Source organism: Lepus europaeus, chromosome 1 (assembly GCF_033115175.1).
Source record: "Lepus europaeus isolate LE1 chromosome 1, mLepTim1.pri, whole genome shotgun sequence".
NCBI classification, from domain to species: domain Eukaryota; kingdom Metazoa; phylum Chordata; class Mammalia; order Lagomorpha; family Leporidae; genus Lepus; species Lepus europaeus.
In genome coordinates, this window is record NC_084827.1 from 103,398,047 (window position 1) to 103,416,521 (window position 18,475).

The following is an 18,475-nucleotide window of genomic DNA, read 5'->3' on the forward strand; positions in this document are numbered from 1 at the left end:
GTCAGATCAGCATGCCTTAAGGGCTGATTCTGAGGCCAGAGTGCTGTTTAGGACATCTGCCATTCTATGAGTCTGCTGTGTATCCTGCAGAAGCAACTTTTCCATCCTCAAGAGTCCTGCATCAGTCATCTCCCCAAAACCATCAGATTAAAACTTGAAAATTATAGTATACTTGCATTTAGTGTTGATTTGCATTTTAAAAGAGAACACACTTTTATTTAGTAAATATAAATTTCCAAAGTACAGTTTATGGATTACAATGGCTTTTTCTCCCCCAATAACTTCCCTCCCACCCACAACCCTCCCATCTCCTGCTCCCTCTCCCATTCCATTTACATCAAGATTCTTTTTTTTTTTTTTTTGGACAGGCAGAGTGGATAGTGAGAGAGAGAGAAACAGAGAGAAAGTTCTTCCTTTTTGCCGTTGGTTCACCCTCCAATGGCCGCTATGGCCGGCACATTGTGCTGATCTGAAGCCAGGAGCTTCGGATTATAACTAGAATTGGCATAAGGAGTAAATTCTGATGAAGGAATAACAGACTTCAGTAGCACAGATTAGGGATGGCAAGTGCAAGAGACTGAGCCTGAGGAAGACTGAGAGGGACTAACACCAATCACCACTGTCAGCCTCCTAGCCTGCTTCATCCATATTGATTGACTCCAAAGACTCACATGTCAGCCTCATGCAAGTAGCATCGGCACACTAGTCATTAGTAATGCTCATCAATTATTTCTAGTCCAAGCTAGGATTCTGTTTCCTGGCTTCCTTGTGGGTTGGGGCCATGTGATTATCCCAGCCAATACGTTGTAAGAAAAGGTGACAGGTAAGACTCCTCGCCCGGAGCACTTACTTGCTCTAGACTGATATGAGACCCTGCAGAGCTCTCTTACCCTCTGCCATGGAGACCAGCAATCTTCCAATAGCAGATGTTCTGTCAGTTGGGAACTGGAGGAGGTAATAAAAACCCAAGAGAATGAGAAGTAAACCTTCACTGTTTTAAGACACTAACACTTGTAAGTTATTTGTTACCACAATATAATTCAGCCTGTCCATATGGATATATATGGGGGACAGAGTAAACATTGACAAATGGCTCAGAGTAGCCTTCAGGTTTACAAAGGGAGTAACAACTGCTAGTTTATCACAACTATTAAATTTGACTTTTGTTTTCCCCTCTAATTTTATAGAGCATATTTTACTTGCTCATTAAGGTCTTTCTCAAGCACAAATTTTGACTACATCCCTGAAATTGCACAATTTGGAGCCCAAGAAAATAAGACACAATATCTCTCTCACATTCTTTTTCTTTTTCCCTCCTTCCCTCCGACAGTTTGATGAGGAATTCTTATTAAAAAAAAATTCAGAAATGAACATCTAAACAATTTAGCATAGCAAGATATTTTATTAAAATGCCATGTAGAGAAATTTGGCTATTCATGCAAAAATTTGTGAAATGCCATGGCATAATGCATTCCTCATTTTGCCACAATGAACCTATTAACCCTATTATGGAAAAGATCACATAGAGTCCCAGAGTAAATTATAATCAGAGGAAGTCTTGGAAAAACAGGACTTGATTCTAAGAATATCGCAACCCCCCATTTGTATGGAACTTTCAACCTTGAGGAGCACATTCTTCAATATGACCTTCCCCAGGCTCCACCCTTATCATGCACGAGGCTCTTTTTGATATATATAGGTCCACATTACAACACTGTGCATTTCTCAGGACAAGTTCCCTTAACTCCATATTACTGGCATGGCCACTGGAACCCAGTGAGCCTAAGTAATTAACTTACCAAGATCTCACAGGCAGTAACTGACAGGGTCAAGGGTCAAAATCTGATTTGCTAAGTCTAGGACATAGCCTTTGCCTAACGTTTGTTGAAGGAATCAGCAAATGTATTGAATGAGTACACATGTAATTTTTAGTTCTGCATTGACCTTTCATTCTCAAGAGAATGAAGATTTAATTTCTTAACTAAATATACAAAGCCTTGACCACAGATTCATCCATCACATTTATGGAACTCAGGGCAACAACATAAATGGGAGACAATATACCATATGTTCAATTATTTCAAAAGCAGAAAGCAGCCTAAAGAGCAGTTAGATATAATATCTTCTATTCTTTTACTGTGACAAATATATCTTTGTAATAATAAAATTTCTTTCAAGCTTATGAAAATTCCTTATTTTTATATACTTGAAATTTGGCAAAATACTAAAATCAAATAAATTTAATTTTTTTATCATGCATGCCTATTTGTTGTCCAATTCTTGGACTGCAAATAAAATAAAGACATGTAACTTTTAAATTATACATTTATTACACAAATACTCCTTTCCTGGTTTAATTTTAACAGAATAACTGATAATGTTATAATAAAGATTTTTCACATGACTTGCACTTTATTGACAGAAATGAAAAATTAGACAAACTTTCTTGAGGCATTTTTTTGGTGGGGGGGGCTTAATGGTCTTTTATTTGTTTTATTTTTTGAAAGAGTAAAAAAGAGAGAGACAGACAGACAGATCTTCAGTCCAGTGGTTCACTTTCAAATGCCCACAATAGCCAGGGCTGGGCCAGATCTAAGCCAGGAGCCCAGACTGCAAGGCCATCTGGTCTCTCACGTGGATGGCAAAGATTCAAGTACTTGAGTCATCATCTGCTGTTTTCCAGGATGAGCATTAACTGGAAGCTGGATCAAAAGTGGAGGAGCCAGGATGGGAACTAGACACCCCAATATAGGATGTGGGAATCCCACGCAGTGACAACCGGTTAAACCACAATGTCCACCCAACACTGTTGTTTTGTTTTTAAGCAAGTTTTTAATAATTCCAGTTTGAAGAAACTTTGTTTTGCTGAAGCAACAGAGACAGGAATTGTCAAATTGCTAATGAAATAAATAATTTAGAAGTGAATAAGATACCTATATCTTGTTCAAATATTATAACAGTGATGTATGATAAATTGCTACTAGTAAAAATGTTCCAAAATATTTTTAATTTCACCAAATGCATAACTATCAATTATATTACAATTATTATGATCTTTTAAAGTAATATGGATATCTATTCTGTAATGTAAAAAATCAATATCCTTTGCATGCTTTAAGCTAAGACATATATATATATATATATACACAAACTTAAGTAATTATTATTAAAAATCTGAAATTCCTACAGCCTTGTGCAACTGTCTCAAGTATTACACCAATCTGTGAGTACTTCTGGAACCATGAATTGGAACAAGAAATGAAGCAAGAAAATAGAAGAGTACTACTGGGATACTTCATCATAACAAGAGTCTATTTCATTTACGCTTTAATTAAGGGGAAGAATTTGACAAGTTAATACACTTATATTTTCACTTACCTAGGTGTTTCCATTGTTTAAATTATTGTCTTGATTTTAAGTAGTGTGTACCTTTAATATCAATAGTGATTCAACCCACACACCTTCATGCATTTGAATAGCTGATGTTTGTTTTGAGGATACTAAGCAGACTTGGAGATATATTTCCTTGCAAAGGAATAGTGTCAGTCATGAGAACGAATATTTAGGGTTAACAAATGACAGGGGCATCTGAGTGTTCTTTAATAAATTTGTTTCATGTGTGATACAAGGAAGGTGCCCTCTAAAATATGGGACCTGGGCAGAGCTCCCTCTTGTCTGGATTAAGAGTTATACCTATTGCAGCAATGCTGAGGGAAGCTTCAAAAAGAAATTGAGGCCAGTGTTTTGTGCAGTGGTTAAGATGTCACTTGGGATGCCTATATCTTGTATCAGAGTGAACAGGTATGAGTGCCAGCTCTGTTCCCAATTTCAGCTTCCTGCTAATGAGCACCCTTTGAGGCATCAGGTGATGGCTCAAGCATTTATGTCTCTGCCACTCATGTAGGAGATCCAGGTTGAGTTCCAGGCTCCCGGCTTTGCTCTGGCCCAGCCCCAGCTATTGCAGGTATTTGTGGTATGAACCAGCAGACAGAAAATCAATCTCTCTCCCATACTCACTCACTCACTCCTGCTCTCTCTCTCTGCATTTCAAATAAAATTTAAAAAAATTTTAAACTTAATTACAAAAGCGAATAGGCCACATGCATAAATTCATCCGGAGATTATTTCGCCAGCTCCCCTTTCCTTTATCTGTGCCTCATCAATTATTCATGGATGAGGAAATGAAAGAAAAATAAAATAGTAATACTACTCACTATTTAGCATGTATTACATTCTTAAGCATTGACATAAGCATTTTACATGCATTACCATATTTCATTCTGACCACAACTAATGAGATAGTTAATCTTACCAGTCTTCCTCTTATAAAAGAAACACACACAAAGTTTATGTAACTTGCCTTAGATCACAGAGCTAGGAAGCCATGGAGCTGGTGGCTCTAGAAATTTTATTCATAGGACATCAATTCAATCATGATCCTTTTTTTGTTGAACTCTGTACTTAGTGTAGAGATAATCTTACGTGTATAAAGTTAACTAAAAATAGATCTTAGTAAAAAATAAGAATGGGAAAAGGAGAGGGAGGAGGAAGAAGAGTGATAGTGTAGGTGGGAGGGAGGGTGGGGTGGGAAGATTCACTATGTTCCTAAATTTGTACTTATGAAAGGCATGAAGTTTGTATTCCTTAAATAAAACGTTTCTGAGCCATCAAAGAAGGAGGTAACTTTCTCTGAAGGGGGGAAAGAACTTCTACTTTAATTATGGCCTTGTCTAAATAAGGTTTGAGTTTGTGAACTCAAGAGGCTTCCATAGCCTTGGAAGCTCATGACAAGAACCTCGGTTGGATTACTGACGTCATAAATAAGAGTGTCAATTGTTAAATCAACAACAGGAGTCACTGTGCACTTACTCCACATGTAGGATCTCTGTCCTTAATGTGTTGTACTACGTGAGTTAATGGTAAAACTAGTATTCAGACAGTACTTTATAGTTTGTGTGTCTGTGTGGGTGCAAACTGATGAAATCTTTACTTAGCATATACGAAGTTGATCTTCTGTATATAAAGAGAATTGAAAATGAATCTTAATGAAGAATGGGAAGGGAGAGGGAGTAGGAGATGGGATGGTTGCAGGTGGGAGGGTGGTTACAGGGGGGAAAACTGCTATAATCCAAAAGTTGTACTGTCAAAATTTATATTTATTAAATAAAAGTTTTCTAAAACTAACTAAATAAAACGTTTTGGGGGGAAAATATCATAATCCTTTATCCCAAGACTTCTGCCTTCTTCAGACATTTAGAACAGTGTATCTCCACAGAATAAAGGCCACATTTTCTGATTGTCTCATTATCATTTATGCAGGAAGCAAGTGATTGAGGTTAGCATCACCCTTGATAAAAGAATTCACCCGAATAGTCAGATAGAGTGAGCAGAGTTAGATTTGTTGGGCATGCTACGAGAGAGCAGCAGGCAGGCAAGACCATCCTTCACTGACTGCAGCACCAAGACTACAGTGTGAGAGGTACACTTGTAACTTCAGCCTCCTTATCATTTGGGTGAGTTTTCTTCTGGTCCCAGGAGTTTTCCCAGTCAAGGTAATTTGCCTTTCTGGGTGGAGCTGCAGAGTTTGTACTGCCCTTAGTGAGAGACTTTCCCAGTTTTCCTAGTGCCTTGGAAGAACCCACCACCGTGATTCTGGGAGCCCTGTGTGCTGAGACGGTGGGAACTCTCTGACTGCATGAGAGGGCACAGAATATAGCAATGTCTCTGAGCAATCACTGTGTGCGACTTCACGTGCTCAGAGCTCCCTGATTGCCTGGGAGTGGGTCACTGCAGCAGGATGAATGCTCACACTGAGGACTGCACAGATCCTTTGTGTAGTTTATGTGGAAGTGCAGATGAATATTTCATCCACTGAGGGCTAACACCCAGGTATTGTTCATCTTGGAAGACAGGAGGTGAGGATGTGGTTACGCCAACAGAGGAGACCAAACCTCACTTTTGTTAACAAGAGAAGATCTACCACACCCAGCTTTGGTGTCACTTGGATACTTACCCCATTCTAGAGCACTAAAGAGAATTCTCTGGCCACTCCCAGCACATATCTCTGCATTTTCACTGAAAGAGAAGACACTCCACTAAGCCACAAAGGCATAGTACAAAGATAAAATCTATCAGAGGAAAAAACCAACAAGTATTTCCACAAATGCCAAAAAAATGCAGAAATTCAAGAAACAACAATAAGGAAGACAGCATGACCCCCACACACAAAGGAACACAAAAATACTTCAATGTTACATTGTGAAGATGAAGAGCTTTATGAAATGCCAGAAACTGAATTCAAAAGATTAATCATAGGATTACTCAGAAGCAAACAAATTCACAAATTAAAGAAATCCAAATATGACATGAATGACAATTTTTCCCATGAAATTGAGATTGTAAAGAGAAATCAAAATGAAACATTAGCAATGATGAATTCAATAGAACAAATACAAAATGCAGTGGAAAGGCTTAACAACAGACTCAGTGAGGAAGAAGAAAGAATACCTGACTTAGAGGACAGATCTCTAGAAATTTTACAGTCAGACCAAAAAATAAAAATAAAAATTAGAAACAGTGTTGACGATTTATGGGATACTATAAAATGACCCAACATATGGATCTTAGGAGTTCTTAAAGGCATGGAAAGAGAGAATATATTAGAAGGCTTTCTAGTGAAATAATTACAGAAAACTCCCCTAATTTGGAAAAAGAAAGGGAAGTCCAAGTACAGGAAGCACATAGACTCCTAATAGACATGACCAGAAAAGATCTTCACCACGACACATTGTAATCAAACTCTCCACAGTAAAACTTAAGGAAGATATTCTAAAATGTGCACAAGATAAACGCCAGATCACTTTCAGAAGATCTCTAATTAGACTCATAACTGATTCTCATCAGAAACCCTACAGGCTAGGAGATAATGGCAAGATATATTCCAAATCTTAAGAGAAAAAAACTCAACCCAGAATACTGTACCCTACAAAGCTCTCATTTGTAAATGAAGGTGAAATAAAGACCTTCCATAAGAAACAGAAATTGAAAGAATTTATCAACACTCATCCATCCTTACAAAAGATACTTAAGGATGTGCTACACACAGAAACACAAAAATATGAGTAGCAGTGGTGAGAGTGGGCATCCCTGTCTGGTACCAGATCTAAGCGGAAATGCTTCCAACTTTTCCCCATTCAATAGGATGTTGGCCATGGGTTTTTCAAAATATGGTCACAACTACAAATGAAGAAGAAAACAGAAAATCTCTAGTAAAAGTACAAAGGAAGACCAAAGTAAACAATTGGAATTGGAATATTTTTGGAAAAATGGTAGGGCCAAGTCATTACTTTTTTTTTTTTTTTTTTTGGACAGGCAGAGTGGACAGTGAGAGAGAGAGAGACAGAGAGAAAGGTCTTCCTTTGCCGTTGGTTCACCCTCCAATGGCCACCGCGGCTGGCGCGCAGCAGCCGGCGCATCGCGCTGATCCAAAGCCAGGAGCCAGGTGCTTATCCTGGTCTCCCATGGGGTGCAGGGCCCAAGCACCTGGGCCATCCTCCACTGTACTCCCAGGCCACAGCAGAGAGCTGTCCTGGAAGAGGGGCAACTGGGACAGAATCTGACGCCCCGACTGGGAGTAGAACCTGGTGTGCCGGCGTCGCAAGGCAGAGGATTAGCCTACTGAGCCACGGCTCCGGCATTACTTTTCATTAGTTACCTTGAATGGATGGACTCAATTCTCCAGGTAAAAGTTACACACTGGTTGAATGGATTAAAAAATCTATTTGCTACCTAAAAGAAACACATCTCGCCAACAAAGACACATGCAGAATGAAAGTGAAAGGATAAAAAAAAAAAAAAAGATATCCCATGCTAACAGAAACCAAAAAAGAGCCAGTGTAGCCATGTTAATATTAGACAAAATAGGGGCCGGCGCAGTGGCGCAGTAAGTTAATCCTCCTCCTGCAGTGCCGAAATCCCATATGGGTGCCAGTTCTAGTTGCAGTTGCTCCTCTTTCAGTCCAGCTCTCTACTGTGGCCTGGGAAAGCAGAAGAAGGTGGCCCAAGTGCTTGGGCCCCTGCACCCCCATGGGAGACCAGGAAGAAGCACCTGGCTCCTGGCTTCAGATCAGTGCAGCTCCGGCCATTTCAGGCATTTGGGGAGTGAACCAACAGAAGGCCTTTTTCTCTGTTTCTCTCTCACAGTCTGTAACTCTACCTGTCAAATAAGTAAATAAAATCTTTTAAAAAATTATTAGAGAAAATAGACTTTAACATAAAAGAGACAAAGAAGGGCACTATGTAATGATTAAGGGATCAATTCAACAGGAAGGTGTGATTAACATAAAGGTATTGGCACACAATTATGGGGCACCTGGCTATTTAAAAAAAATATTGGGGCTGGCACTGTGGCATAGTGGGTAAACCCACCACCTCCAGTGCCAGCATCCCATATGGTTCTAGTTCAAGTCCCGGCTGCTTCACTTCCAACCCAGCTCTCTGCTATGGCCTGGGAAAGCAGGACAAGATGGCCCAAGTCCTTGGGCCCTTGTACCCATGTGGGAAGCTCCTGGCTCCTGGCTTCAAATCGGCGCAGCTTTGGCTGTTGTGACCAATTGGGAATTGAACCAGTGGATGGAAGACTCTCTCTCTCTCTCTCTCTCTCTGCCTCTCCTTCTCTCTGTGTGTAACTCTTTCAAATAAATAAATAAATATTTTTCAAAAAGAAATATTAATGGATCTAAAGGGATACATAGACTCCAATACAATAGTAATGGGAGAATTCAATACCCCACTTTCAGCAATGGACAAATCAACCAGATAGAAAATCAGCAAGAAAACAACAGTTAATTGATACTATAGACCAAATTGACCTAACTGATATCTACAGAACTTTTCAATTTTTTTTTTGTTGTTGTTAAAGAAAGATGTTTATTGCAAAGCATGGAGCAAGGAGCCAGGTAACTATGTTTGATACTCAGGCTCCCTGTGAGGCAAGAGTAAAAGTTCTGACACTGAAGCTGGAGCTGAGAGGTGCATGTCCAGCTTGTGTCTAAGTATCTATTTGTTGTACAGTGCTCATGACTACCCTAGGATGGGTCAGCAATATCACATCTTTTAAAGAATTTCAATGATGGCAAAGTGGGCTGTAGTCAATCTGCAGACTACATTTGGAAAAGAAACCTCTCAAGACAAGAGGGAACATCAAGATGTTGTCTATTCTCATGAGTCTGGTGATTAGGGACCTTATATGACTGGCTCTACAGAACTTTTCATCCTAATGTTGCAGAATACTCATTCTTTTCACCAGTGCATGAAATTTTCTTTGGGATATACCACATTTGAGGCCATAAAGCAAGTCTCAGCAAATTCAAAAACACTGAAATCATTCCATGCATCCTCTCTGACGACAATGGAATGAAGCTGGAAATCAACAACTCAAGAATCTCTAGAACATATAAAAACACCTGGAGACTGAACATGCTCCTGAATGAGCAGAAGGTCACAGAAGACAAAAAAAAAATTTCTGAAAATGAATGAAGATAATACAATACATCAAAACTTATGGGATACAGCAAAAGCAATGTTAAGAGGGAAACTTATAGCAATTGGTACATACATCAAGAAACTGGAAGACACCAAATAAATGAGCTATCAATGCATCACAAGAATCCTAGAAAAACAACAACAACAACAAAAAAACAAAATTAGTAGAAGGAGAGAAATAATTAAAAATAGAGAATAAACAAAATTGAAACCAAAAAATAAAACCTACAGAAGATCAGTGAAAGAGTGAAATGAATTTTTGAAAAGACAAACAATTTTTTTTTGTTTTTTGTTTTTTAACTTTTATTTAGTAAATATAAATTTCCAAAGTACAGTTTATGGATTACAATGGCTATTTCCAACCCCATAACTTCCCTCCCACCCACAACCCTCCCATCTCCCGCTCCCTCTCCCATTCCATTCACATCAAGATTCATTTTCAATTATCTTTATATACAGAAGATCAATTTAGTATATATTAAGTAAAGATTTTATCAGTTTGCACCCACACAAAACATAAAGTGTAAAATACTGTTTCAGTACTAGTTATAGTATTAATTCACATTGGACAACACATTAAGGACAGAGATCCCACATGATGAGTAAGTACACAGTGACTCCTGTTGTTGATTTAACAATTTGACACTCTTGTTTATGGCATCAGTAATCTCCCTAGGCTCTAGTCATGAGTTGCCAAGGCTATGGAAACCATTTGAGTTCGCCGACTTCGATCTTATCCAGACAAGGTCATAGTCAAAGTGGAAGTTCTCTCCTCCCTTCAAAGAAAGGTACCTCCTTCTTTGATGGCCCATTCTTTCTACTGGGATCTTGCTCGCAGAGATCTTATATCTAGGTCCTCTTTTTTTTTTCTTTTCCAGAGTGTCTTGACTTTCCATGCCTAAAATACTCTCATGGGCTCTTCAGCCATATCTGAATGCCTTAAAGGCTGATTCTGAGGCCCGAGTGCTGAAAAACAAACAAAATTGATACCCCACTGGCCAAACTAACAAAAAAAGAGGGAGAAGAAGCAAATCAATAAAATCAGAGATGAAAAAGGAAATATAACAACAGATACCACAGAAATAAAAAAAATTATCAGGAAATACCACAAGGAAAAGTATACCAACAAATTGGGAAACCAAGAAGAAATGGATAGATTCCTGGAAACATACAACATACCAAATTGAGCCACTAAGACACAGAAAACCTAAACAGACCAATAACCTAGATGGAAATTGAATCAGTTAATAAAGATGCTCCTAACAAAGAAAATCTCATGACCAGGAGGCATCACTACTGAAATCTACTAGACATTTAATGAAGAACTAACTCAAATTCTCCTAAAGTGATTCAAAATAATTGAAAGGAAGGGAATACTCCAAAACTCCTTTTATGAAGCCAGCATCACATTATTCCTAAACGAGAAAAAGATACAACAAAGAGTACTTTAGACCAATATCCCTGATGAACATAGATGCAAAAATCCTCAACAAAATATTAGCTAACTGAATTCAACAACACATCAGAAAGATCATTCACCCAGACCAAGAGGGATTTATCCCTGGTATATATGGATGATTCAAAATTTGCAAATCAATCAATGAGATAAATCACATTAACAAACTGAAGAACAAAAACCATATGATTACCTCAATAGATGCACAGAAAGCATTTGATAAAATCTAACGTCCTTTCATGATGAAAACCTTAAGCAAATCGTGTATAGAAGGAACTTTCCTCAACACAGCCAAGGCAATGTATGACAAAGCCATAGCTAGAACTTATTGAATGGGGAAAAGTTGGAAGCATTACCACTAAGATCTGGAACCAGAACTGAATAGAGACTCCAGAAATCAATCCAAATATCTACAACCAACTTATCTTTGACAGAGGAGCTAAAATCAATCCCTGGGACAAGGATAGTCTCTTCAACAGATGGTGCTGGGAAAGTTGAATCTCTACATGCAGAAGTATGAAATGAGACCCCTACCTTACACCTTAATCACAAATCCACTCAAAATGGATCAAAGACCTAAATCTATGACCCAATACCATCAAATTACTAGAGAACATTGGGGAAACTCTGCAAGACACTGGCATAGGGAAATCAAAGGCAAAATTGACAAATTGGATTACATCAAGCTGAGAAGCTTTTGCACTGCAAAAGAAAAACTCAGCAAGGTAAAGGGGAAATCAATAGAATGGGAGAAAATATCTGCAAACTATGAAACTAATGAAAGATTAATTTCCAGAATCTATAAAGAGCTCAAGAAACTCAACAATAGCAAAAGAAACAATGCAGTTAAGAAATGGGCAAAGCTGGGGCTGGCGCTTTGGCACAGCAGGTTAAAAGCCCCAGCATGCAGTGCTGGCATCCCATCTGGGCACCGGTTCTAGTCCTGGCTGTTCCTCTTCCCATCCAGCTCTCTGCTATGGCCTGGGAAAGTAGTAGAAGATGGCCCAAGTCCTTGGGCCCCTGCACCTGTGTGGGAGACCTGGAAGAAGCTCCTGGCTCCTGGCTTCAGATCAGCTCAGCTCTGGCCATTGCAGTCATTTGGGGAGTGAACCAACAGAAGGAAGACCTCTCTCACTCTCTCTCTGGCTCTACCTCTCTCTGTAACTCTGTCTTTCAAGTAAATAACATAAATCTAAAAAAAAGAAATGGGCAAAGGACTTGAACAAGCTTTTTTTTTTTTATTTTTTACAGGCAAAGTGGACAGTGAGAGAGAGAGAGACAGAGAGAAAGGTCTTCCTTTTGCCGTTGGTTCACCCTCTAATGGCCGCTGTGGCCAGTGCGCTGTGGCTGGCGCACAGCGCTGATCTGAATCCGGGAGCCAAGTGCTTCTCCTGGTCTCCCATGTGGATGCAGGGCCCAAGCACTTGGGCCATCCTCCACTGCACTCCCGGGCCACAGCAGAGAGCTGGACTGGAAAAGGGGCAACTGGGACAGAATCCAGCGCCCTGACCGGGACTAGAACCCTGTGTGCCAGCGCCACAAGGTGGAGGATTAGCCTATTGAGCCGCGGTACCAGCCACAAGCATTTTCTAAGAGAGGGAATTCAGTTGGCCAACAGACACATGAAAAAAGGCTCAGGATCACTAGCAATCAAGGAAAATCAAACAAAACCATAATGAAATCTTACTTACCACAGTTAGAATGGCTCTCATAGAGTAATCAACAATTAATAAATTTTGATGAGGATGCAAAGAAAAAGGTACCCTAATCCACTGTTGGTGGGAATGTAAATTTGTGCAGCCACTGTGGGAAATAGTATGGAAATACCTCTGAAATTTAAATATAGACCTACCATTTGACCTAGTCATCGCACTCCTGGGAATTTAGCAAAGGGAAATCAACATATGAAACAATGATCTGTACTTCCATGTTCACTACAGCTCAATTCACAATACCTGAGATATGAAATCAACACAGATGTCCATCAACTGCAGACTGGATGAAGGAATTATGGGATATATACACTAAGGAATACTACACAATGGTAAATAAAATGAAATCCTGTCTTTGCAACAAAATTAATGCAACTGGAAACCATTATATTTAGTGAAATAAGCTAATGCCAAAAAGACAAATACCATATGTTTTCCCTGATATGTGATAACTTATCGTGTACCTAAATGGTAAATCTATAGGAGTGAAATTGACATTTTGAGACTCGATGATTGTTTACAGCCCTTGTCTCAACAGTTGAGGAACAGTGTCTTTTTTTCTCTATACTATTTTTTGAACTCTTTACTTAGTGTATAGTTAACCTTTTGAGTACAAAGTAAACTAAAAATATATCTTTATAAAAATTAAGAATGGAAGTAGGAGGGGGAGGAAGGCAAGGGAAGGAGCACGGGCAGGAGGGAAGGTAGGGTGAGAAGTATTACTATTTTCCTGATCTTTATATAGGAAATACATGAAATTTGTATACCTTACATAATTTTTTAAAAAAAGGGTCCCAGCACATACTGGAGGGGTTTAGGCCCCAGTTGATAGCTCAGTGGAGGTTGTTTAGGAATCTCCATTGTATTCTCCCAGGAGTAGAAGCCTATTAAGTCCTCCCTGCCAGCTCTCTGATGTGTGGGTAAAGCCTCTCTCTGCGGCCTTTTAGTTTCCTTCCTGGGTATATTGAGGGGAGAAAGGTGTCAATTTGAGAAGCAGAGTCCCTTGAAGTGGCAGTCTGGTGGCTACCTTGGTTTGTTTATCAGCCTTACAGTTGCCAGGAGATAGCTCATTACTATAATCTCTCTGGCTTTGCAGTGGCTAACAGCAACCTGAGCTGGGAACATGAGCGCTTCCAATAGGACTTGAATATCGTGGGCACATTTGATAGGAGTGATTTGGGTAGTCAGAAGACCCCATTCTTGACAGATGATAGCATGAGCATGTGCCACTTACAAGAACAAGCTGAATCTATATAGATACTGAGTGTCATGTCTGTCCCTAATTGCAGGGCTCACATGAGGGCAGTGACTTTGGCCTTTTGTGTTAAAGTAGTACCCTCTGTGTACCTGGATGGCCAGACTCACACCCATTCTCACCTACTTGGGAGTATGAGTCTCTGCTATTTATTGGTCTAGGATACAGCCCTCAGACCAATCATTAATGAAAGAATGAATGATGGATCCCAGAAATCACACCAAGTGGCAATCTCTTCATCCTAACAGGGGCTCTATTTGCACACCTAACTTGGATCAAGAGGGAATTTTTTTCTCAGTTTCTGGCTAGGAGTACAAGGGTCAGACTTCCCACTCCAGACATTACAAAGAAAAACTAAATAATTTTTACTTTTTTTTTTTTTCAGGATCTGGGAATCAAATTAATCCCAAGGACCAGTGCTGTGGCGCAGCAGGTTAAAGCCCTGACCTTTGGCCGGCGCTGCAGCTCACTAGGCTAATCCTCCGCCTTGCGGCGCCGGCACACTGGGTTCTAGTCTCGGTCAGGGCACCAGATTCTGTCCCGGTTGCCCCTCTTCCAGGACAGCTCTCTGCTGTGGCCAGGGAGTGCAGTGGAGGATGGCCCAATTGCTTGGGCCCTGCACCCCATGGGAGACCAGGAGAAGCACCTGGCTCCTGCCATCGGATCAGCGTGGTGCACTGGCCGCAGCGTGCCAGCTGCGGCGGCCATTGGAGGGTGAACCAACGGCAAAAGGAAGGCCTTTCTCTCTGTCTCTCTCTCTCTCACTGTCCACTCTGCCTGTCAAAATAAATAAATAAATAAATAAAAATAATAAAAATAAATAAATTTTAAAAATTTAAAAAAAAGAAGCCCTGGCCTGAAACGCCAGCATCCCATATGGGCGCTGGTTCTAGTACCGGCTGCTCCTCTTCTGATCCAGCTCTCTGCTATGGCCTGGGAAAGGAGTAGAAGATGGCACAAGTACTTGGGCCCCTGCACCCACGTGGGAGACCTGGAAGAAGCTCCTGGTTTCTGGCTTTGGATCGGCGCAGCTAGGCCGTTGCGGCCAATTGGGGAGTGAACCAGCGGATGGGAGCCCTCTCTCTCTGTGTCTCTACCTCTCCCTGTAACTCTGTCTCTCAAATAAATAAAAAATAGATCTTAAAAAAATCCCAATTATTTAGGGTACATCCCAGGAGTGAATCTTGAAAGAAGGAAGGCAATCATCCCATTCTTTGAAATGGCCAGAAAAAAGGGAGACATGACCTGACAGAGGGGTTCTGCTTCAATGGGGGCACCTTACTTACTGAAAGGGAATCAATGGCACTTGCTTGGCTCAGAGGTGGTCTGATGCTTCTTTCTTAAGAAGGAAGGTCGGCCGGCGCCGCGGCTCACTAGGCTAATCCTCCGCCTTGCGGCGCCGGCACACCGGGTTCTAGTCCGGGTCGGAGCACCGATCCTGTCCCGGTTGCCCCTCTTCCAGGCCAGCTCTCTGCTGTGGCCCGGGAGTGCAGTGGAGGATGGCCCAAGTCCTTGGGCCCTGCACCCCATGGGAGACCAGGAGAAGCACCTGGCTCCTGCCATCGGATCAGCGCGGTGCGCCGGCCGCAGCGCGCTACCGCGGCGGCCATTGGAGGGTGAACCAACGGCAAAAGGAAGACCTTTCTCTCTCTCTCTCTCTCACTGTCCACTCTGCCTGTCAAAAATAAAAAAAAAAAAAGAAGAAGAAGGAAGGTCACTGACATTGGGTAGCCAATTCAGTGGAAGGGATAATTCAGGAGGATGGGATAAAAGTTGATTCACCCTTGAGATGTCAAGTCCTTCAGCCCAGGATCATTCTAACTCAGGTGATCTACTGATAAAGGAAGGTGTGGGACAGTAGGCTTTTGACCTTTGTGAAGGAGAAAGTGAGCCCATTAAGATAGAATGGAGAGAAGTGTAGTCCTCATGCCTGAGGGCAATGGGTATTAGTTGCCCACAAAGAAGGGCCTTCAGATTCCTCCATGATGTTGCCCTGACCAGAAATTGTCAGTTGCCCTTGCATAGGCATGCCAGTTCCCAAGGACTGGAAGTTAGGGAGAAAGAAGGGCTGAGAGTGAACACTGGGACAATGGTGTGTATGTATTCTTCCAGACAAGCTGCCACTTGCCTACTGTACCACACACCAGAGGTTGGTTCTCCATGATCAGAGAAGTCCCCATACAGGCCACCAAAATGTCAAGGGAAGTAGGGGATTGAAGCTAGCATCTCAGGTAGGGATAGAATTCTCCTGAGCAGTCAGATACAGTGATCAGGATTAGATTGATTAAACACACTGCAAGACAGCAGCAGGCAGGCAGGACAGCCAGAGGCTGACGGCTCCACAAAGACAACAGTGTGAGAGGTATACTTATAACTGTAGCCTCATTTTCGTTAGGGTGTGTGCTCTTGTGGCCCAAGGGGTTTTCCCAGTTAGGTAATTTGCCTTTCTGGGTGGAGCTGGGGAGTTTGTATTGCCCTTAGCTAGGGACTTTCCCAGCCACCAAGTGCCCCAGGGCAACCCTCCTCAATAATATTATTATTCATATATTTTCTGTGCTTTCCAACACACAAACACAAAAATATGTAATTTCTTTCACTTATGAATAAAAATTCAGCACAATATAAACAGCTTGGTCACTGCCTTTTAGTCCTCAAATATTTCTGTAACAGTGGTGTTCATTCCAACAATCTATGTACCTATCTTTTTGGCCCCAGCATATTGAGGTATGAGGCACACTCCCAGAAGGAATAGTGGTAACTGGTGAGCAGAAGGAAAAAGAGGGAAAGTAGAGACAGAGTTAACAGAAGAGAGAAAAAAATAAAACAATGAAAAGCATGAGGCCTTGAGGAACTGTGAGGAGGGGAATTCCAAGGAGTTCTCAAGGAATTAACCTTAGGAAAAGGCACAAGACCACATCTTCTTTTGTAATATGATGTAACAAAAAAGGAATGATGGAAATGCAAATAAGTTTACAGGTTTATTGACAATATTTCTGGAAATTTCTCTCTGGTGACCTTGATTTTCTTCCCATGAAATGGAAGTGAAATCATCTGCTAGTAGTGAGGATGGACATGGTGAGATCCAGGATTTGAAGAATAGAATAGAGGAAGTTTGGAGGAGTAGTGATAGAGAACAGGAAGAGTGACAAGACAGCGGTGCAGGCTACATGCCTCTACTACGGTTCAGCACACCCGATGTGGCTGTGTGGTTTCTTTCAGTAGTTCTCAGATATGCTGTAAGGGTGCAGGAAAGACAGACAGCTGTGTGGGGTATCGCTAGGCTATTGGCAATGAAAGGAAGAAGCTTGAAGATGTTGACAAGACAGGAGATAAAGTGATAAAGCATAACGTCTAGACTGTTGAGAAGGAAATAGATGGGGGAAATTGGAAGAAAGGAAATGGGGTGTATCTGAGAATATGAGTGAGACCACAGAATGGACTGGGTAGGAGTGGCATAATGTGAAGGTTAAAAGACAATGTAACTATTGTCAGAGATTAGCACACAGTACAGATTTGAATGTAATATTTCAGAAGTTAGCAGTTCTCACATTGTGTGCGCTGTGGGAGGCTTGGCTAATGAAGATTTAAAGTGAAGGTCCAGGGAGACAAGAAAATAAAGAAACTGAGGCTTTCTGATGGTGGTGTCCAGAACAAAGCACTACAGACTGGGTGGCTTGCACAGCAGAAATGTATTTCCTCGTCCACCTGGAGGTGTGGACTCCATGATCTACGTGCCAGCAAGGCTTGCTGTTTCTAAAACCGCTTTTCTTGGCTTGTAGTCTGTGTTCTTCCTGTGCCTCCACATGGTCTTTCTCTTGTTTTTCAAAAATTTATTTTATTTATTTGAAAGAGTTACACAGAGAGAGAAGGAGAGATAGAGAGAGAGAGGGAGAGGGAGGTCTTCCATCCGATGATTCGCACCCCAATTGCCCTCAACGGCTGGAGCTGCACTGATCTGAAGCCAGGAACTTCCTCTGGTCTCCCACGTGGGTTCAGGGACCCAAGGACTTGGGCCATCCTCCACTGTTATCCCAGGCTATAGCAGAGAGCCGGATCGGAAGTGGAGCAGCTGGGACTCGAACTGGCTCCCACATGGGATGCCAGCACTGCAGGTGCTGGCTCTATCCACTACACCACAGCACCAGCCCCCTTCACATGGTCTTTCATCTGCGTGTATTGGTGACCTAGTCTCCTCTTATAAGGACCAGTCTTGGCCGGCACCATGGCTCAATAGGCTAATTCTCCACCTGCGGCACCAGCACAGCAGGTTCTAGTCCCGGCCGGGGCGCCGGATTCTGTCCCAGCTGCCCCTCTTCCAGGCCAGCTCTCTGCTATGGCCCGGGAGTGCAGTGAAGGATGGCCCAAGTCCTTGGGCCTGCACCCACATGGGAGACCAGGAGAAGCACCTGGCTCCTGCCATCGGATCAGTGCAGTGCGCCGGCCGCAGGGCGCTAGCCGCGGCGGCCATTGGAGGGTGAACCAACAGCAAAAGGGAGACCTTTCTCTCTT